The sequence below is a fragment of the Rattus rattus genome, chromosome 12, assembly GCF_011064425.1.
Source record: "Rattus rattus isolate New Zealand chromosome 12, Rrattus_CSIRO_v1, whole genome shotgun sequence".
Lineage (NCBI taxonomy): Eukaryota > Metazoa > Chordata > Mammalia > Rodentia > Muridae > Rattus > Rattus rattus.
Window position 1 is genome coordinate 37,024,687 of NC_046165.1, and position 23,937 is coordinate 37,048,623.

The 23,937-nt window shown below is 41.6% G+C and overlaps 1 pseudogene; it reads left to right on the forward strand.

The window, feature by feature from the left end:
- The first annotated feature begins 14,688 nt into the window (after positions 1–14,688).
- LOC116913670 lies at positions 14,689–15,228 on the forward strand (annotated as a pseudogene).
- Positions 15,229–23,937: the final 8,709 nt, after the last annotated feature.

Consider the following 23,937-nt stretch of genomic DNA (forward strand, 5'->3'; position numbering starts at 1 on the left):
TGCATCAAAAAGTCCACCTTCATGTACACTCATGTTTCCTGACGAAAGTCATTTTGGTCCTGATCCTTTAATAAGCCTATTTTGTCTAAACCTAATTTTAAATAATCTGCTGGATCTTATGCCATCCAAGACATTCTCTGTCACTAGGCAGAGAATAATAATATAATATAATAATAATAATAATATTATACTAATAATAATAATTTGTATTCAATGCAATCTTGTGTGCTTCTCTATCTGTTTGATTGATCTCAGATTACCTCAGGGCCTGTTATAATACACGTGGACAGGTTATTCTGGAGTGGAGTCTAATTCTCAGTCTACGAAAGACTATGACCTTAGCATCTTTGTTGATGTCATGTTAAGATGAGATCACAACAGGATGGAACAAGTTCTCAATCCTCTATAAGAAAAAGACAGGAAATAGGACTGGAGAGATGACTTAGGAGGTTATAGGCTTACTTACCACACACAGATGACCAGCTTCGGATCCTCAGAATCCATCTATAAGTAACTGGGTATGCACCTTCACCTGCAACACCAGGAACTTCCAGGTTAGAACCTCCCACTTCCTCCCAATCTCCTGTTTGCTAGTTCTCTGAGGCAAACTCAACATCTCTGAGTTTATGCACTGCCCCCTGAGTTCCATTGCCAAGCCTTAGGCTGCTACCTGAGGCCTGGGAACATCCTTCCCAGTAATACTTGCTATACCAGGAATATCCAGCGACAACCAGATGCCTAAAAGCCAACATTAAAGCACAATCAAGAAAAGTCAGGGCAATATGGCACCTCCAGAACACAGCTACACTGCTATAGCAAGCCCTGGATATCCTAATACAACAGGAGCACAAGAAAATGATGATAAGGCCAATCTTATAATAATGATGGAAGCCTTGAAAGAGGAAACAAGTAAATCCTTTAAAGAAATATAGGAAAATATAATTAAGCATGTGAAGAAAATTAATAAAGCTGTCCAACAACAGAAAATGCAAATAGAAGCCACAAAGAAAACAGAAACTTAAGGAATTCTGGAGATGGAAAACCTAGGGAAGAGGACAGGAACAGCAGATGCAAGCATCACCAACAGAATACAAGGGGTGGAAAAAAGAATCTCAGACATAGAAGATATGACAGAAGAACTAGATACATCAGTCAAAGAAAGTGTTAAATCTAAAAAATTTCTGAGACAAAACATCCAGAAAATCTGGTTATTAAGAAAACACCAGATCTAAGAATAATAGGAATAGAAGAAAATGAGGAGCCCCAGCTCTAAGGACCAGAAAATATTCTCAACAAAAGTATAGAAGAAAATTTCCCCAACCTAAAAAAAGAAATGTCTATAAACATACAAGAAGCTTACAGAACAGAACCCAATTAGATTGAATCAGAAAAGAAAATCCTCCTGCCACATAATAGTCAAATTACTAAATGTACAGAACAAAGAAAGACTATTAAAAGCTGCACGGGAAAATAGCCAAGTAACATACGAAGGCAGACCTATCAGAATTACACCAGGCTTATCAAGAGAGACTCTAAAAGACAGAAGGACCTGGACAGATGTCTTATAACCTCTAAAACACCACAGATGACAACCTAGACTACTATACCAAGGGAAACCCAATCAACATAGATGGAGAAAACAAAATATTCTAAGAAAACCAAGTTTAAACAACATTTACATACAATCCAGCCCTACAGAAAATACAAGATATAAATAATTCCACTCCAGCAAAAAACAAAAGAAGGAAAGCACATACTAACACCACCAAAATCAAAATAACATGAATTAACAATCATTGTTCATTACTATCTCTCAACATCAATGGACTCAATTCCCCATAAAAAGCAAAGTCTAACAGAGTAAGTGTGAAAAAAGGATCCATCATTCTGCCACATGTAAGATATCCACCTCAGCAACAAAGATAATAAAAGGATGGAAAAAAGGTTTCCAAGCAAAGGGGTGCAATAAGAAAGCTAAAGCAGCCATTCAATTATCTAATAAAATAGGCTTTTGATGAAAATTAATCAAAAGAGATGCAAAATGTCACTTCATACTCATCAAAGGAAAAATCAACCAAGATGACGTTTCAGTTCTGAATATCTATGCCCCAAATACAAAGAGACCTATCCAACAAAGGGGAGAGGGAACCTGTAGAGACCATATCCAATGGTTAGGCATATCAATGGCCCCCCATTGAGAGATGGGGCTATCCACCTATCTCAAAAATATTAACCCAGAATTGCTCCTATTCAAAGAAAATACAGGGACAAAGAGTAGAGCAGAGACTGAAGGAAAGGACATCCAGAAACTGCCCCACTTAGGGATCTATCCCATCTGCAGACACCAAACCCAGACACTATTGCTAATGCCTAGAAGCTCTTGCTGACAGAATCTGATATAGCTGTCCCATGAGAGGCTCTGTCAGAGTCTGATCAATACAAATGAGGATGCTCACAGCCAACCATCATACTAAGCACAGGGACCCCAATGGAGGAGTTAGGGGAAGGAATGAAGGAGCTGAAGGAGTTTGTAACCCCATAAGAAGAATACCATAATCAGCCAACCAGACCCCAAAGCTCCCAGGGATTAAGCTACCAACCGAAGAGTACACATGGAGCGACCCATGGCTCCAGCTACAGATGTAGCAGAGGATTGCCTTGTCTGGTATCAATGGAAGGGGTGGCCCTTGGTTCTGTGGAGGTCTGATATCCCAATATAGGGGAATGCTAGGTGATGAGGAAGGAGTGGATGGGGGGGACTCCCCCACAGAGGCAGGGAAGAGAAAGAGGGGATAGGGGATTTGTGGAGGGGAAATCTAGAAGGGGAATAACATTTGAAATGTAAATAAATAAAATAGCCAATTAAAAAAAGATTATGAAAGCTTAAATTACATCAAATCCCAAACATTAATAATGGGAGACTTCAAACACTCCTGTCTTAGTTAGGGTTTTGCTGCTGTGAACAGACACCATGACCAAAGCAACTCCTACATGGACAACATTTAATTGGGGATGGTTTACAGGTTCAGAGGTTCAGCCCATTATTATCAAGGCAGAAGCATGGCAATGTCCAAGCAGGTATGGTGCAGGAGGAGCTGAGAGTTCTACATCTTCATCTGAAGACTTGCTCCAGGTGGTTAGGAGGGTCTTCAAGTCCATGCCCCCAGTGATATACTTCTTCCAATAAGGCCAATCTATTCTAGTTAGGGGACACCTCCAAATAATGCCACTCTCCAGGCCAAGCATATTCAAACCACCACAACTCCACTCTCACCAATGGATGGAGAAAAACTAAACTGAGAAATAATGAAACTAAAAAAATATTATGAGTCAAATGGACCTAACAGATATCTACAGAACATTTCACTCAAACACAAAGGAATATACTTTCTTCTCAGAACCTCATAGAACCCTCTCCCAAAATAGCTATATAATTGCTCACAGAGCAAGTCTCAGCAGATACAAGTATATTGAAATAATTTCATTTATTTTATCAGACCACCATGGATTACACTAGTCTTTAGACACAACAGGAAGCCTACAAATTCATGGAAACTTCATAGAAGCCATCTAGGAAAGGCTATGGCAAGGCAAGCAAGTGAGTTTCCTAGAGATGGCCCACTAGTTTGCACAGCATTGATGGGTGCACTCTGGAAAGACACAGTCCTAGAGACTTCATCCCAGAATTGCTTCTCACTACTGATATCCCATTCATGCTATTATTATATGACCTAATGATTCTGGGCATCATCCCACCCTATTGGGAAAATTTCCTGCCAATCATCATGAAGATGAATTTCATGAATTAATGACTTTATAGAATTCCTGATTTGATTCAAATATTTTTAGGAAGAAAGTTTAAGGAGGTGGTTTTAGTTGTTTTGCCAGAAAGATGTAATTAGAACCGAGAATAGAATGTGCTCCCTTCTCGAAGAGTAAGTAAAGAATGCATAATAAGGAACACAATGGTTATTCATAAATCACACTAAGAAAGGAAACGGGTTTGGGGCAGAATTTTTTAAATTTTATTTTTCTTAAATATTTTATATATTTACATTTCAAATGCTATCCCCTTTTCCCTCCCTTCCATACTCCATCTCCCCTCCCTCTGCTTCTATGGGGATGCTCCCACTCCTACCCACCCACTCCAACCTCAATGCCCCAGCATTATCCTATATTGGGGAAACAAGCCTTCACAGGACCAAGGGCTTTTCTTCTATTGATGTTGGACAATGCCATCCTCTGCTACATATGTAGAGAGTCATGGGTCCCTCCATATGTACTCGTTGGTTGGTGGTTTAGTCTCTGGTGGGTTCTGGTTACTTGATATTGTTGTTCTTCCTATGGCGTTGAAAACCCCTTTAGCTCTTTCAGTCTTTTCTCTAACTCCTCCAATGACGTCTCCTTGTTCAGTCCTATGGTTAGCTGCAACCATTGTCATCTGTATCAGTAAGGCTCTATCAGATTTTTTGATCAAGGTAAAAAACATTCATTCAAGGTCAGATTCAAGGATAAGGCCTCAGATGTGCACTATGATAAAGCAAGGCCATGCAAAACTGTTGCTTTGAACTTGTAATTAACTTATAGAATGAAACACTACTTTGAAATTACAATCAACATCTTCCTGTATTTCCCCTTTTGTGTAATATTTTATCTATGAGGTAATTTTATGAAAGAGGTTTATCTAAGAAGGTATAAATTGTCAGAGAAAAGAAATAAAGTATAATTGTTGGTGTTCTGCTCCATCTACCAAATGCATATGTCTTTCTGTCTATATTGTGTACATATGTATGTATGTATGAATATGTATGTATATCAGTATGCATGTGCACTGGTGAAACAGGTGATTAGATCCAGCCAGTGTGTGTGGCACATGCATACACACACAAGCATGCATGCACACATGCGCCTGTCTTTCTTTCTTTCCTTTTCCTTCTCTGTGAAATTTCTGAGAACAGCAGTCTCAATTTAATCTGGACCCCTGAGATCTCTCAGACCCTGGGTCACCAACCAGGCAGAATATATCAGCTGATATGAGTCCCCCAACACCTATAGAGCAGAGGTCTGGGTTCAGCCAGGGAAGATGTAACTGACCCTCAAGAGACTGGAGGCATCAGGGAGTTTAGGTCTGGTGAGGTGGAGGAGGAGGTGGGATGAGGACATCCTCATGGAGACAGGGGGGCAAGGAGGAGGTATGGGACTAAGAGGGGAATAAAATCTGGAGTGTAAAAAATAAAATAAAAATGAAATTACATACACACACACACACACACACACACACACACACACACACACACACTGGCAAGGATTACACACTTGTACAGCCACTCTGGAAATCAATCTGACCATTTTTCAGAAAATTAGAAGTATGTCTACCTCAAGACTCAGCTATGCCACCCCTGGGCATATATTCCAAAATTGTTCCATTATACCACAAAGACACTTGCCCAACTATTTTCATAGCAGCTTTATTCATAAGAGTCAGAAAACTGGAAACAACCTAGATATCCTCCACCTGAAGAAGGGCTAAAGACGATGTGGTTCATTCACACAATAAAATGCTACTGAGCTATTAAAAACAAAGGCATCATGAAATTTGCAGGCAAATAGATGGAACTAGAAAATATCATCCTGAGTGAGGTACTCACTTATAAGAACCTTAGCTATAAAGTACTGGTAACTATGCTACAATACACAGACCCAAAGAAACTATTAATAGAAAGACCCAAGAAAGGAAGCATGACTCTCGCTCAGAGGGGGAAATAAAACAGACATTGGAGGGAACTTGGTATGAGATAGTGGGAAGAAGGAAATGGGGGTGTGGATCAAGTGTGGAATAGGTAGGGTGGAGAGGGCTGGAAGAGAGAGCAGAAATCAATGTAGGGCATCTCTGGGACTATCCAGAGACCTGAGATGGGAAAGGTTCTGGGGAGTCTATGGGGGTGACCCTAGCTGAGACTCATACCAGAGGAGGATATGGAAAGTAAAATGGCCGTCTCCTGTAGCCAGGTGCACTTGAAGTGGAGGGAGAGGAACATCAAACCATACACGAAACCTTCAATCTTTTCCTGCTTACAAGATAGGCAGACATAAAAATGGAGCAGAGTTTGAGGGAATGGCCAACCAATGATGAGTCCAACTTGAGATGTATGCTATAGGAGACAGCCAACCCCTGATACTATTAATGATACTTTGTTATGGCTGCAGACAGAATAGCATAACTGTCTCCTGAGAGGCTTCATCAATCAGTGGATAGAAACAGAATTAGGGACCCACAGCCAAATATTAGTCAGAGCTTGGGAAGCTTCTGGAAGATTACAGGATAAGATTGAATGAACAGGAGGGTCAAGGACGCCACAAGAAGACCTACAGAATCAACTAAGCCCATGGGGGCTCATAGAGACTAAACCACCAACCAAAGACCATGTAGGCATGGGACCTAGGCCCCCTACACATTTGTAGCACATGTCCAGCTTGGTCTTCATGTGGGTCCCCTAACAATTAGAGTGGGGGCTATCTTTGACTCTGTTGCCAGCCTTTGGATCCCCCTCCCCTCACTGGACTGTTTGCTTAGGCCTCAATGGGAGAAGATGCTATTAGTCTGTTAGGATTAGATGTCTAAGGATGGGGCAGTACCCAACGGCGACTTCCCTTTCTTGGAGGGGGGAGGGTGAGGGGAGGTATTTCTAAGGGTGGAACTGGGAGGAGAGTAAGAAAGACGGCTATAATCAGGATGCTGAGTGAATAGATAAATTAATTAATAAATGAAAATATGAATAAAAGAAACTAGGTGTGATAGCATTTGTTTACAATCCCAGGGGACGAGAGGTAGAAACAGGAACACCTGTTATGGTCAAGCCAATGTAGCCTAAATCGTAACCTCCAAGTCAATGGAAGAACCTTTCTCAAAGTCAGTGGATGACATAGAGAAGGACGGTGCCGGAGGCTGTTCCCCAGTGTCCACAAATGTGCATACACATGTACCTGCACCAACAGGAACACACACACACACACACACACACACACACACACACACACACACACACACACACACACACACACATGGACACACAGAAACTAAAAATTAAACATGGGAGACACTCTGCAATGAAAAGGGTAAATTTCTCCCACCAGCAGCCATCCACTGCCTAGGACTATAAAAAGCCTGGCCCACTTCCCCAGAGGGTGCAGAAAAAGTATGTCCTTCATCAGCACCTAGATTTCAGGCTTCTCACTTCCAGACCTGTGAGGGAATAAATTTGTTCTGTTTGAAGACAGTTGATCGTGACACTCTGGGAGCTAGCTCTCGAACACAAATAGAGTGTTTTGGCCCCATGATGGAGTGTTTCTCAACTGAAAAAGCCAGATGAGGACAGCACGGGCTCTTTTCTTGAGCTCATTCGTGAAGATTTATCTCGTTAAGTGTTTCAGGATGACATCGCTTCCCAAAGAATTCATTCTGTCCCTAACAACATCAGTCAGCAAGCCATACACAATTTAGTACCAGCTAGGTTACGTGGGCACAGGACTGCACACTTTCTAGAGAGTCAAATTCTATAGCACCCATAATGCCATTAGGAAGCCGGGTCCTCCCACATACCACAGAGCACCAGTAATCATCATGAGTCCCAAGCAGCAGCCATCATAGGTAATTAGAGCTTTGAGCAGCGAGAAGGAAAGGAGTTCCGGGTGATCCTGTTGGGGTTAAAACCCAAACGTACAGGCAAGAACAAGAATAGTCCAGAAGAGCAGTGTTGGGATTATGGCCTCTGATGCAAAACAAACAACAAAAACCATACAGAGAACTCCAGGGTCTACCGCCAGAGGGAGTCCTGAAGCACTTCCCTCTTCCCTTGGGATTTGAAAGCTACCCAAGGGAAAGTTTCCACCAAGGCGAGATGTGTGTCAAGTACCTGAACTGTGGGGCTGCTGAGTTGTCAACGAGAAGAAATAGCCAGTTGGCCTGTAAAGGCAGCGTTGATTGGGAAGATGAGCTTCTAATTGCCTTTGGAAACAGCCTTTCTTTTCATTTCACAGTTCAAGGCCTCCTGCCTTTTCAAGCGCGTGAAAACTGCTCCTTCGCTTCCCAGTTGGCAAGTTTTCCTTATTTTTTTCTCACAGATCACATGCTTTTTCATTATGAAATTACAGTGTGTGTATTTATTTTCATTTGTCTTAAATCGTTTAAAATTCTCTTAAACCATTTTGTACTTCAGGATATACCGAGGCGCATTGATATTAAAAGACTAATGAATTTGGACTTCCTTCCTGTGTCTCTTCTCTGCCCTTTTAAGTAGTGCAGTCCAACTCCAAGTACAGGCATTCATTTCGACGTACATAGTTGTTTATCTACATGGCACCCATGGGAAAATCATTAAGGAAAGAGTTTGCCATATAACGGACAACGAGAGGTATATAAATATGATGATGGAAAACCACTTTTTTTTCAGATTTGGAATAGAGAATTACCATAATTGCGTAATACATTAATACATTCTAGTAAACATGAACATATATATTGTTATCTTGGTTGGAATTTTATTTACTCATTTATTGTTCTTCGTTTTTCAAAGTTCCAATAATTAGCACATATGTAAAAATTATATTTACTTTGTTATTGTTCTGAAACAGAATCTTGTTAGGTATCAACAGCCTGTTTCTTCTTTTGTTTCTTAAAGGGCCAGATAGTAAACTTTTAGACTTGGAACGGTACAGACTCCATTGCAACTACTTCAGCACTGCAATTATAGCACCTTAGAGCCATGGGCCATGCAAACAGAGCATAAGTTGCATGGCAGTAAGACTTTATTTGTAGAACACAGGCCGTGGCTGTCTGACCCACGCTTCAGAAGAATATGTTTCAAACTTTAATGCACTTACGGATCACCTGGAGGTTGCTAAAAGCTGGCTCTGCTCAGCGGATCACAGTGCAGTGCTATCTGGGGGTCTACATTTCTAACAGCCTCTCAAGGACACCACCTCTCCGACTCTGAGCACAATACTTTGAGGGCTAAGTGCAGCATAGATTTCATTAGTTACAAGATACTAATAGGTCTTAGCAAGGGAGATGGCCCAGCTAATATGGATGCGAACTTGAGTTTAGATCCCCAGGAATCACATAAAAGCCAAGCTGGGAAGCAATTGTCTGAAATATAAGGGTTGGGTTTGGGATAGAGAGACAGGCAGATCCCGGAAATTTGCTAAATTGATGAATTCCAGACTCATTGACCGAATCTATTTCAAAAAAATGAAGTGGAAAGTGACCGAGAAAGTCATTCAGTCTACAGACTACACACACACACACACACACACACACACACACACACACGTATGGACTGCCACATATTCACACAAACACAATAAATGAAAACTCATAACACAGGCTTCACCAAGAAACATAACAGATCATTTACCCACACACTTCATTCTGATAATGCTCTTTTTACTTAATAGCTTTTTACTATATGCTGTTTTATTGAAACAAATTAAAGACATTAAGTGGAAGATAAATAGCTTTAAATATTAAAAAAATATTTTATTTTATAATAACGTTTGTCATAATTAAAGAAGTCATTCTATATGGTAAGCAAACTATTTATAAAAATACTTTGCTTGAGAAAAATAATTAGCTGGCTTTCATGTGAATCAAGTCATTTACTTATTAATTTAAAAGCATTTATTGGATATTTTTAAGACATAAAATTAACAACTGCTTGCAATACTGGCATAAAGAGAAGATAGTATCTGACTTCAAGAAGATCTTAAGCAACTCATATAAGCACACACACAATTACTTTGATTAAAAGAAATCTATGAATCACAAATTTGGTTTGCCTGGATACATTCATATCTTTTCACTGAAAACACAACTGTTTGTGATACTGTGTGATGGACTCATCTAACTTCTACTAGGTCAAGATGACTACACAAAAATCTATTTAAAGTGTGCTACAGATTGTGGTGTGTCTTAATTAGGGTTTCTATTGCTGTGAAGAGACACCGTGACCACAGCAACTCTTATAACGAAACCCATTCAACCGGGACTGGCTTACAGTTTCAGAGATTGAATCAATCATCATCATGGCATAAAGTATGGTGGTATGCAGGCAGACACAGCGCTGGAGAAGAAGCTGAGAGATCTACATCAGAAGGAGACTGTCACACTAGCCTAGCATATGAGACCTCCTCCAACAAGGCCACACCCCCTAATAGTGCCACTCTTTGTGTTACACCATGTCCATTGTGTACTATGAGGAATGGGAGAGACTGTACCTGTGGGCTCATGAAAAGTAAAATCTTTTATTATTCATACTACATAGCAGAGCTGCTGATCAAACACGGCCACCAGACAAAGACTTGGGAGTCTTATTTCTTTTGAGAATCCAAAGTAGGGGCTAAAGCAGGGTTTATAGGCATAAAAATCACAAGCATCTGAGTCCAGTTACAATTGTAATATTTTACCAATCAGAACTTTGGGGATTAGGGACTTTTCCAAATGTCCCATCACTTTCAACTGATACTGAATCATAAGTATTTTTGCCCAATCAATTCATTTGTTCTTTCTGTTGTTAGCAACAGGCAGTGTGTTTTGGAGAACTACTGTTGCTTAGAGAGGGAGTTGATCAGCTTAGTAAATGGAATCTGAAGTCAAAATGGCACTGCTTAAGTTCCTTTAGCTATTTCCAACACCTATGGGCCAAACATTCAAACACATGTCTACCCTGTTTTATAGGCTCACATCAGGAACAAACCATGATGTAATCCATATTTCTCAGGAATCCCTCACCTGTACCAATCCTAATGTTGGGCTAATTGAAATACTTCAAGTCTACCAGTGGCCATCCCAAAGTAAATATTCCAAAAGAAATCCCTGAGCATCTCACTTGCCTACCTTGACAACTCTCTCCTGCCCTTTGCTCTGGTCTTCCATCCTTGACACCCTTTTCTCTTCAGCCCAACAAATTCTCCTTGTTTTATGTACAAAATATATCTCCAATCTAACCACTTCAGATTCCAGATCCCTTGTTTTATTCTTTTATCTCATCTCCTAGATTCTAGATCATCCTCAACATGGAAGTCCAAGAGATCTATAGATCCTTAGATATAATTATATAATTGTCAACTTAAAACTTCACATATCTGTTCATTTCACAAGAGATATGTTTCTTACAAAAGTCTGTAAGGCCTTTGTGATTTGGCCCCAATGAATTTTTTTATGATTTTTTATGAATTTGTTTATTCCCTTTTAATCATGATGGCTTCCTTAGGATTAGTAGAAGGTGCCAACTGTTTTCTTACCTTAGAATCATTGTCTAAGCTATCTCCTGACTTAAACATGGTTCTCTTGGGTACTTTTCTAATGTCTTTCAATTCTTTTGAAATTGTCTACTTCAATTCTTTACTGAGATGTCATCTTCTTAATAAGTCAGAGCAGCTTCTTACCTTCCCCCTTTCCATTCCTAACTCATTTATTCTGTTCTACTTTATTTTACAGATGCTTTTTTCCCCAGACAAGGTCTCATATTGTAGCTCAAGATACAAGTCCCATGCCAGTTTCCCAAGTTCTGAAGTCACAGGTATACATCAGCATGTTTGGAAACTATGCCCAATGCTTCCCGAGACAACTTCCAATTCATCTCTATTTCTAAACCAGTGGCCGCTCTCCCACTCCTGCCTTTACCAAGGACAAAGCACAAAGCTCTAAAGCAGAAATGCTCTGCTACATTCCCTGAGCCCCTCACTGAACTGGAACATTATGTTCTGGAAGCAGAGCAGAGAGTTCACTTTCTAATCTGTGAACACACTTTTCCTAAGAACATTATAGCAGACATACAGGTAGAAGTCTTTGGACCACTGTCTTTTGCACTCCTCAAAAGAAAAAAAACCCAGAAAATGTCTGAGTCCCTTGGGTGGATGTGACTTAGGGTCAGACAAGAATCTCTCTCCTTCCCTAGACAAATTTCTAATTCTTCATAAGCTGATTCTTCCAAATTGTGTTGACCAATGGTCAGACAATGTAACTTGATGATTTGTTATGCTTTATCTCTGGTATTAATGTTGTTTTATAAGCTCACATCAGGAATATAGAACCCCAAATGCTAAAGTCAAATGAAAAAGCATGTAGGCCAAAAACTACATCTACAGCACAAATATTTGTAGTTCTTAGAAAGAAAACCACTGACTGAAGAAGGAAACCATCCCCACTATATATTATTCAAAGGCAATTTGAATATACATACCCTTATAAATTATTGAAATGCAGTTTCACAATAACAAATAAATACTCCAAAATGCTGCTATGCTAAAGGATATATCAATATTGAATGAAATTCATTCACAATCTTTTATTAGAAAAAGAATTTTAAAGCCAGACTGTATTGTTTTGGGAAATGTACATTTGGTGACTTTTGTCTTTGTTAAATTACATCTAAAGTCTGTTCTCCCAGTTACTCTAACTGCAGTATTTCTTCTCTCAGAAGAGGCAATATAAGTGCATCGAAGTGGTTCTGGTAACAGTGGGCTGTGCGATGGACAGCACCATTGCCTCTTTTCAATTTCCTTGTCAATAAAAGAAAGTGGTTGGCAAGGAAATGTTAACTGTTTGATGGATAGGCCAATTACCCGGGTCTGATCATAACACACCGTATGCATTTGATGAAATAGCATGCTGTACCTTATAGCTATGTACAATGACTGTATCAATTTAAAAAGTTAAAAATATATATATATGGAGTTGTAAAACAAAACAAAAAAAGTAGTTTGGTCAGATCACCTGTAATACCTTCCCAAGCATAGGTCTTTATATTTTATGTTTTAATATGAAACCATAAAATTTTAAGGGTTGAAAATGAGTCATTCTTAGTGGATTCAAACTCAAGATCAAGTAATACGCTGAAACTTCAGTTCACCTTTGAAAGCTCAAAAAACAATTACTCATGTAAATTTAAGATTTCCACAAATATTACCTGACAATAAATTTTGAGGTATGATATGCATGCATTATTAATCCAATTTTAAAGATTTATTCATATGATAGTCAATTGATCATCCTTTTTTTTCAGCACTATTACATACAATGGATTGTAGTAGATTCCAATACAAAGTTATCCGTAGTACTAACTTTAGGCATTCAATTAATAACCGACAGAATAATGGTAACAAAGTTGCTTCAAATCCAGAGTAGAACCCTGTGCAGGAGACAATGTGGATGTAAAGGAAAAGAAGTCAACACCCCTGAAGGAATGGGCTAAGGAAAGGTTTCCCAGTTGAAATGAAGCTCTCCCCACACTTAAAGGGAAGTTGCTAACACACAGGTGAGTGGGATCATAGACTGGATAAAGAAGACAAACCTCTAAAAACAATGAATCAGGAAAGATGGCGCGCTGGGGGATGAAGTAACAGAATGGCCTTGGCACATCAATAGGGAGAGGGAGGTGGAAGAAGGGCGTCGGGAACCTCAGCTCCTGTGCCAAGGAAGTAGGTTTTATCCAGCAACGTGTATCTCCACTTGGGGATTTTTGACAGACACGTAATTTGATGGATGCCTATTTCTTGAAAGTTTCTTCTAATGCCATCTTAAAAGGTGAGTCAGGTGACACCGAAGGCAGAAATATCACGAGTTTGAGTACAGCTGCTGTAATAAAATACAAGATGGAGTGGCTTTCCCCAGACTCAAAAAGGAAGTGGTTTTACAGATGGATGGGATAATAGACTGGATACATGGTAATCTGGACAAGGAAGATAAACCTCTTAAAACAATAAAGCACAAAAGATGGCAACTTTCCTGGAGTTTCCTACAATTCATTTGTTTACAGAATTTTAGGCTAGAAGTCTAAGGTAAAAGAACATTTTTTAGGAATTCTTTCCCCTGGGAAGCTGTAAGCAAAAGGCAGTGTACAATGTGCAGTGACTAACCAAAGCATGATTTCACCAAAATCCAACGTGAGGAACCAATGAGTGTACTGAACTCACTGACAGAGCGTGGGCAAGAGGTTAATTACAGTAGCAAGGGTGTCTGCAAAGCAGCAGCACCACTGCAGATCATAGTGCAAGCATAATGAATCCCCCATTGCTGTGCTAATGAATTCCCCCTTTCTTACAACTTTCTACACCCCATTTGCTCTAGGACTTCCCAAGGCCACATGCCTTTAGAGCAGAATTCCATACAGCTAACAGGGAAGACAGGAGAGAGTGATTAATGTTTCAGGTTGAGCTCCTACAACCCCCCACAACTCTCCTCTTAGGAAAGAATGTCAAGAGGCCAGATCTTGAGGGTCTCTAACGAATGTTCACACAGCTGTGGTAATAGTGGTTATTCTTCTCGCAGGACAGCGCCATGTAGCAAGGAGTGAACAGGGTGCTTCTCCTGTGGCTTTTCTCCCTGCTTCTCGTCATCTCCCCTCCCCGTACACTGCTGTCTCCTCACATGCTCTTTGTTGAAGGACATCCATCAGTGGTAGACACCACCCGCAGACCTCATTTTACATGACTGCCTCTTTAACACTTTATCTCCGTATACTGTCACATTTGGACTTACAGGAACAAAGGACCTCCACATAAGTTTGGGGTCACGACTCAGCTCATCACGGATAGGTTAGGTAGCATCCTCTGCAATAGTTCAGGTGAGACAAGATGAAGGCATTCAGGAACGAAGGATCACATACATCTTAAAGAGTCAGGCTTAGGCCTTTCTCTTTCTCTTCCGGTCCCAGGCGCTGCGGGAGCCGCGGCTTACCGTGCAGACATGGCCAAATCCAAGAACCACACCACACACAACCAGTCCCGCAAATGGCACAGAAATGGCATCAAGAAACCCCAGTCACAAAGATACGAATTTCTTAAGGGGGTCGACCCCAAGTTTCTGAGGAACATGCGCTTTGCCAAGAAGCACAACAAGAAAGGCCTGAAGAAGATGCAGGCCAACAATGCCAAGGCAGTGAGTGCACGAGCAGAGGCCATCAGGGCCCCCGTGAAGCCTCAGGCCGTCAAGCCCAGATGCCAAAGGGCTCCAGCCGCAAACTCAGCCGTCTGGCTTTCAGCGCTCAGCCCAAGCTTGGGAAGAAGATTCGAAGCTACATGGCCAAGGGTCAGAGGCTCTGCCAACCAAAGCCCAAGGTTCAAACTAAGGCAGAGGCCAAAGCTCCATCAAAGGCCCAGGCTTCAGCTCCAGCCCAGGCTCCCAAGGGTGTCCAGGCCCCTGTGAAGGCCCCATAGAACAGGCTCCTGCCAGTGTGAAGACAGACGGACTGCTGCGACACATCCACCTACACACTATCTGCAGATGACCAGTGTCCCATGCTGTTTTTACAAATAAACTTGAGAGACAAGAAAGAAAAAAAAAAAAAGACTCAGGCTTAAATCACAGAGTCAATAATTGCTCCTCCCATCCACTCTCTATAGACCTTCTACTCCCCAGAACAATCATCCCAATCCTTCATCTCTTTCAGCAGGCATTTTCCTGTTTATGTCTAAAGAAGGCTCATACTCTGCAAAAGGATCGAGGCAATCTTCTTTCTTTCAGGATCAGAATTGATTGGGGGCCAGCACATAGTCCAATGGCTAAAGAACAAAGCATTGACTGGATCACTGGACCCCGTAGGAAGCTCCCAAAGAGTTCACCCTGAATTAGCTTACTCATCCAGTTAGTCACTCAATCAGTCATCCAACAGAATCAGAAATTAAATCAAATCAGGATACCGCTGACAAGATAAAGGAATTGTTATTCATTAATATTATGGGAACATCCCAGTTATACATTTTAAATATACACTTATTTTCTTGTTGGAGCACAAACTGAAATGCTGATGGGTAAAATAACAAGATGCCCGGGGTTTCCTCTAATTCATAGGAGCAGGGAATGAGTGAAAAGTCTCCATGGAACAAGATTGGGAGTTGAAATATGCCTGATTTTCATTACTATTCTTTTCCTATTTTTGCATGTGTTTATAATTCTCCATAATAAGACGTTAAAAAGAGAAGAAAATAGATGTTATAAAGACCAAAAGTGACTTCAGAAGTAAGTTGTGAAGAATGGCAAAAACTAAAATAAGAATCCAGAGTCCTTTGATGGTGAAGGCACAGTTCTTTAGCAAGAACTATGTGCTGACAGACTGTGAGCACTGGGCTCATAATGGTGTCTAGAAGAGAAGATGCCTGGCCTTATAGAGGCTACCTTCTAGTGACACAAGAGCCTTTGTCTGGTGTGTCTGAGGACAACAGTATACCTGTATACTTGGCATACTATCATATGTGCATGTGTATCTACACATACATACATATGTATACACACACACATATATACGTGTATAGTGGTGGACTTAATGAGCTATGAGGGGGAGTATTAAAAGGCAGACTAAAACGTGCAGGGAAAACAAATGCAGCATCTACAGTAACTGAATTGAGAGCGCACACAGGCTAGGTGATAGAGGCAGTTGATATAAAACAATTGTTTTATATAACCAGTACATTTAGATAACCAGTACATTTCTGAGATAGCTGGAAAGGAGTCGAATTAAATCAGGCTATCGTCACTGTGTAAACAATAATGAAAATTTTCCTTTCTCTAAAGCAGTGGTTCTGAACCTTCGAGTGCTGTGATTCTTTAATACAGTTCATGTTGAGGTGTCCCCCCAAACCATAAAATTATTTTTGTTGCTACTTCATAATTGTAATTTGCTTGTGTTATGAATTTTAATGTAATCATCTGTGTTGTCTTAGGTGACCACTGTGAAAGGGTCATTCAACACTCAAAGGGGTAACAACCCACAAGTTGAGAACTACTGCTCTGAGGGAAGGGAGTGAATGTAGATTCTAGGCTGGTCAGGTTGCATCCGGTAAGACGTAGGTGAGTTGCTCTGACTCCTAGGCAACCTGAAGTGAGTGTTTTTCCCTATAACACAATATCCACCAGAGGCTTAGGTCGTGCATATTTCTACTTCATTTACTTCCTGAAAGTCTATTCCGTATTCATCTTAGTGTAAAATAGCTCTCTGTGTATTAATTAAAATTCATTTTAATTGTCAGAATCTTAAAACCTCACTGACAGCAACTTACAAATAGCAAGAATGCTGTCGATGTTGATTTGAAGATCCTAATCCTACACATTCCTTGATTACTGCGTTTACTCAGTATCCCATACTCGTTCAATATGGCTGCTGTATCACCACCTACCTTAGCCCATTCTAAGCCAGAAGAACAGGAAAAATATAGCGCCAGGTGTATCAGAGAAGCTAAAGACTCTTCCAACCCCAAACCTTCTGGCAGGCAGTTCTCAACCTGTGGAGGTTGCATCCTAAATATCGGATGTTAACATTGTGATTCATAACAGTTGTGGAGTAGCAGTGAAATAATTTTATGGTTGGGAGTCACCACAGTATGAGGGACTGTACTAAAGGGTCACAGCATCAGAAGGGTTGAGGATGACAGCTTTAGCAGAATTCGGTTTGCAAATTGCTGTGGTTTGAATGTGAAATGTTCCCCAGAAGGCCAAGTGGCAAACGGTTGGCCCCCAGGTGGATTAGAAGATTGTCAACTCTTTAGCAGGTGAGAACTTGCTAGAGAAAATGAGCGAAAGTGACTGTTGATGGTTGAGAGTCCAGTTCCACTCCCTTTCTGTGGCCAGTCTATGAGCACATGAAGACCAGCTGCCACATGTTTCCGCTGCCACCCTGCCCTCCCAGCAGGACAGACCGTACCCTCAAACTGTGAGACAAAAAGAAGTTGTTCTCCCGTAAGTAACCTCTTTTTAGGTATGTGGTCACAATGTCAAGAAAATTAATTAATCCATACATACTGGCCAAAACGATGTCAGTTGGCCATTGCTAGTTACAGGCAAGACTATACCAGTGTATCATTGCTTGAATATATAACTAACACAGCAAAGAAAACGCAGCCTGAAAATGAGTGTTAGTAGACAACTACTAACACTATCTTCCATATTGTGGCTTTTTGTTGTTGCTTCATTTTTGGTTTTTGGTTGTGTCTTATATAATAAATTTATCAGGCCAGTACTTATAATCCATGGCCCATTATCCTCATTCAAAATGTACAAGTTACTAATTTTTAATATATTCACTAAATTACTTCCCATCTAATTTGACAAGGATTCCATCCCTCCAGAAAATACCTCATAGTTGTGAGCAGTCACATCTCCTTCCTCCCAGCTTCTAACCTGTCTAACTATACCTGCTGTACCTTCTCGTTGGACCAGAGATCACACTGAAGTGGACTGTAGCACCATCACTTGTATTTTTAGAACTACTTTAGTTGATCAATTATGCCTAATATTCGCCTGGTTTGTGCATCTTTCCACAAAATTGTATTGCTGTGTGGTGATTCTCTCTGTTCTATTTTATATGGTACATGGAATACTTATTTTACCACCATTATATGTTTTTCCTTTTTGCAAACATTAGCTATCGTCATTGTACCTACATTTACCAATGTATACCATCTCCCTGACACAAAATATGCAGGAGAGACACCTGAAAATTTTGATATCCCAGTACCCATCCTTTGCCTTCTGTTGATAACAGGCCTTGTCCTTTGGGGTGTGTATGAGGCCTTACCAGGTCCCTATCCTTTCAAGCTGGCCCAGGAAGCAGTTCAAGTCAATCTGTTACCTTGTTTCCTGGGAGGTAAAAATTTTAAATGCCAGGTGAAGGGATAAGTGGGTTAGATGTCAGGAGAGACTATTTTTCCTGTCCCCAAATCCTTGGGGTTTCTGTAGATGCTCTTCTGGGAGCCTTCTTGGGACACTTTCCCAAGCTCTTACTCATACTCTTGTTATAAATTCTTTTGTTTATATTTTTCCTTCTCAAATTCAACAAGGAAGCGTGAGTATTGAGAGCAGATGTTTAAGGATTATTCGTTGAATGACTGATGCTTCAATGAATGATACAATACAAAGCAGAGGGACCTAAAAACCAAACTAAAGTAAGAATTCGACTCTGGTTTGTGGCCAGCTTCCTTGAATTCCCTCCGTTATTTTACTTTCAGAGGCAGCAAAATGATCCTCTTTCCAATCTCTTCATCTTAAATGTCAGCGATTATGCTTTCAGGTCTGATTGAGCTGCTCGTGCTGTTCCCACTCTGATTTCTGCTCTCAGCTGAGCCGGTGCCCTCCTCGTCCTTTTTCCTGCGTACCTTGAACGGCCGCAGTCACCTCTAGCAGGCAGCTATCAGAGGAATCCTATTCACACGCGTCCTCCCGGGTTGTCAGGATGACAGTCTCTCAGGGCCGCCATATCACTGACTGCAACTCTGAATGGCACATTTTCTTCTTCTTCTTCTTCTTCAGGTTTGTCTCCTGGATTTACAGTTTGGAGGTCATCTGTGGGACCCTTCTTTTTATAGCTGAGTTCTCAATCAATGCTCCTAGAGCTCCTACTTCAGCCAGAGAGAAGTTTAGAATAGAAAGAAAAAAAAAAAAACTGGGAAGATATTTGGATCCTCTTCTTCCTCTTGTGGGACAGAACAAGACAGCCAGGTCAGGGGCTGAGAAACCAATGTGAACACACTTCCTGCTAGTCTCCCTGTTATTCATCCCATAAGACTGCTTTCTCCTCATTACTCTTTGCTCATTTTCCTCTAGAATTCCATACAATTGAGAATATGAAATAGGTCTGCTTAAATTCAGTACCCATTATCTTTTATTATTCTTTAACCTCAACTGGAAGATGGTATAAATAGTTTTCTTGCTAACAGATTCTGAGCTGGGATTTTGATGCACCAAATACCATTAGGAATTACCTTGGGCAAACAGTCAAAGAAGCAAGGATCAAAAACAGGAATGAAGGCTGGGGAGATAGCCAGTAGATAAAGTGCCCGTTGTCATGAAGACCTGAGATCAAGCCCTACCCCCATACAAGAAAACCAGGTATGGTGGTACTAGCTTATAATCCTGGGCAGGCAGAGACAGATGGACACCCCAGAGACAGTGGGTAGCCAGCCCAGTCCACTCTATTAGTCCCAGGTTCTAATGAGAAACTCTATCTCAAAAAACAAGGTGGGTGGATCCCAAAAACAACACTGGAGATTGAGCTTTGGCTTTCAAACATATACTACCAGATATACACATAGATAGATGAGAGAGAAAGAGAGAGAGAGAGAGAGAGAGAGAGAGAGAGAGAGAGAGAGAGAGAGAGAGAGAGATATAACAAACCAGAAGTGGTCAAAGAGAATGGTCAGCTTGGCCACCAATTGGACGCATCTCTAAAGCTGTGTGATGACTGACAGCCCCCCCGGGTAGGTTGGGTCATTCCTATACCAAGTCCCAGCCCCAGATACTCCCTGAAAGAGATTACGGGAAGGTGCACCTATCTGAAGCCTCTCACAGACATCACCTGCCTTTCGGACAGCTGAGTCACAGATACCTTTTAGACAAATACTGTTTTAGACGTTTCTCCCAATCCCTGACCTGGGGGAGTTGAAAGTCTAGTAGGAAAGACAGCTCATAAATCATGATGGGGATGTGAAGGGCAAAACAATACATTAAAACAAAACAAAACAAAAACAGACAGCCGTACAGGAGGGGGTGCGGTGACCGGGGAACACTGAGAATACCTGACTCTTGGCTGAGGGAAGTCTCGGTAGACTGGAGAGTGGCTGCAGAGCCTCCTGATAGACCAGAGGCTCTCACCCATTCTAACGCCGCTACCCTTTAACGCAGTTCCTCCTGCTGTGGTGACTCCTAACCACAAAATTATTTCGTGCTACTCCATAACTGTAATTTTGCTACAGTTATGAATCATAACGGAAATATCTGTGTTTTGGGATGGTATTAGGCAACCCCTGTGAAAGGTCTTTCTACGCCCAAGGGTTCCGACACACAGCTGAGAACCACGGATTAGAGGACTCGGCTCCCGCTTCTCTTTCTGTCTGCATCTCCTCTTTGCTTCAGTCTCTCCCTCCTTGCCAATGTCTTTTGTGGAGACATAATCCACTTCATTTCATTTCTCACTATTTCAGCCACTTTCCCGATTTGCTCTACCGTCTCCAGAGCAATTTCTCTCCATCTAAAGAGGTAGTCTCTCAGCCCGTTGTTAAGTTAAGCTTTAAAACCTAATTGTTGTGCGACATTTTTGCACATCGACTGTGATTGCACACCTGGCAAATGGCATTTTCGGGGGATCTGTAGACTTAATGGGTTCAGGTTTCAAATATGTACATAATTAAATTTCTGATCTTAATAAAAAGACATTGCAGGCTACATGCTAAGTAGAAATGAAACCCTGAAAGGGGAGGGGAGTGGTGACTAGAGTCAGCTAACAAATGTTTTCTGGCGAGATTTCTAACAGGTTATACTGCTAGCCCTCAAAGGTTATGTTACACAATTTACAAAGGGAATATTATCAAAAGATGCGATATTGGGGCTTAAAATGTTGTGGCCCGAAATCCACCGAGCAAATGGAAAAACAGTTTATAGCGTTCTGCCTCCATGACTGGAGGGAAGTAGCACATTGACAATAATTGGAGGATTGTGAGCCTCCTGCAAGCGCCTGGCAGCCTTCCAGGGCTTGAGAGCCTCCAACCCTGGAAGGAGATAAGCTGGGCGTGCCCAGCCACAACCTCTTCCCGGGGGAGCTTCCCACACACGGCGAGAGCAAGTGGGAACAAACCCTAGCCCCCAGCACACCACCCAGGAACGCTTTCAAGCCCAGCGCATTGACAGCACACTGGCGGCATAGACTTGGCGTGTGAAAAATGGAAAGTTCCCGAAGCGCTGTGGTCTCTGCCAAGAAAAGCCTGTGCAGTCAGGGGTTATGGGCTTCTGAGCCCAGAGGGCGTCACAAGGTGGGTGGGGAGGTTATCAAGATCCAACAATTAAAGCTGCCTCCAATACCTCCTCGCCTCTGAAATGGGGCAAACCCCATCAGCCTTTGATGCTCTGTGAGAATCTGAAAGCCAAGGCATTCACTCTGGGATGCAGAGTGATCTCTGCTGCTCAGCCACCTGCAGCGCTTGGAAGTCGCCCCGGGAAAGATTCATCCTGTCAGTGTCACGGCAGCTTCCGACTGCTTTGACCTTCGGGATGGAAATCCCTTGGCTCTAGAGATGAAATAGAGCCTAAATACACGGCCCAAAGGTGTGCCAGAGCTCTGTAAATCCGAGAATTACTTCTGGTAGTGAGAGGAGGAAGCAGATCATTAAAGTTTCCTGGGTTCTGGCATGGATCCCTGCTGCCTTAGAGCTCAAAGTCACGCTGACTGCCCCGGTGAAGACAGCCATGTAACACCAGAAACCAAAGGCAAATCTCATGCCTGAGTCCCTAGGCTGTTCCAGCAACGGAGAATAACTGGATGGGTGCCTGGATTCCTGCCTAGGTTACTGGGAATGAAGGCAGCTCCGCCCCAGCCCAGCAACCAGAACCTGGGATGCTCTCTCTTTGATACAACTCAAAACCCGTTTTCGTTCTTTGAAAATAAGCTAGTTATCCAGTTATTCACTGTGCCTGTTGAGTTCTTCACACAGTCATCAGTTGGGTACATGCTTTGTGACAAGTGGTGAGAGAAGATTTTACATATATCCTAAATAACCACATAATAAATAAAAGTTTAAAAGAGGAATTTGGGACTAAGGTTTAACTAGTACACCAGAACATTAGTTTGTATTTAAAGTGCTTTTCTTGTAAAGAATCCTGAAGAATTAACTGGTCACTGTGTCAGAGTGCTCATGGTGGGACTTTAGGAAACACAGTTTGCAAGAATTCTGAGAGGAATACTAGTAACCGTCACAGTAAGTTGCTTACGTGCTCTTTTTCCTTTATGAAATAACGGCAGTTATCTTCAAGTGCAGAAACCATGCACAGAGGAGTTGAATGACCTGCTCAAGGGCACACAGCAGAGGATGTTTGGGCTGTGAGACCTGGATGTTGCAGTTTTGTCGCCCCCTGCAGGCTGCATTGTGCACTTCCTCGCCTCTTCTCGCTGCAGTTTAATGAGTAGATTTTTTAAAAGAGTTTCTTAGCTATTTGTTGAAAACCTCTCCATAGGACATGTTTATGGATTATCAGTTGCCAAGGCAACCAGAACTCTGTATTCTCAGCTCCGTCTTCCAGGGCAAAGGCAGTGTGCTCTTTTCTCCCCCTTGATTATCCCTTACTGATTTCTCTTACTGCTCTCTCTCCTCTGTTAAGTGGTTAGACTCTTCAGGGACTTTGAGTCTTTGCATCCCTACCACGGATCGAGGTATCCTGTATGCTGTATGTATTCAGTGAATGTCTAAGTCATTGGAAAAAAAATAAATGAACCAAAGGATTGGGTATAAAACAGGAAAAACAAAGAACCAAAGGGAATCAAACGCAAGAAGTAAGACTGCATTTATTGAGTACTTACCATGTGCAAAGTATCGCGATTTATTTATTTCAGAAATTATTTAGAACGAGGTACTTACCCTGAGAGCAAACTTGTAAAGTAATGCCTTAACATTTTCCTCTCGTTTATAGACAAGGGGATTAAGATGGGATGGGTTAAACAGATTGCCTGGATCCCACAGAGAATAAAGTATAGCACGGAATCGGAAACTAGGTGCTCTGGCTCCGAAGCCCAGGATTTTTTATTATCTGTCTTTCTGAGGCTTTTAAAGAGCATGTGTCTTGTTAAATGCTTCCTGTGAGTTCAAAGCAAGCTCCTCCTGACTCGTAGCATACCTTCACTCTAAAGTCCCATAAAGGCAAGCTCAAAATGCTAATCCTATTAGAATCTAGCAGAGTCTCTGAAGTGTGTGGTTGCTCTGGCTTGCCCCTGAGCGTCCCTCAAAGGCTTTGCTGCCAACCTTTGGCATAACTAGGAGATGGTGAGACCTTGAACAGGTAGAAACCTGTGAGAGAAAGTGTGGTCACTGCCAGCATCCTCTGGTGGGGAAGTTGGGGACTGCAGTCTCTTCCTCTATTCTGGGTTCATTCCAGCTTCCAGGAGGTGGGCCCTGACTGCTATGTCT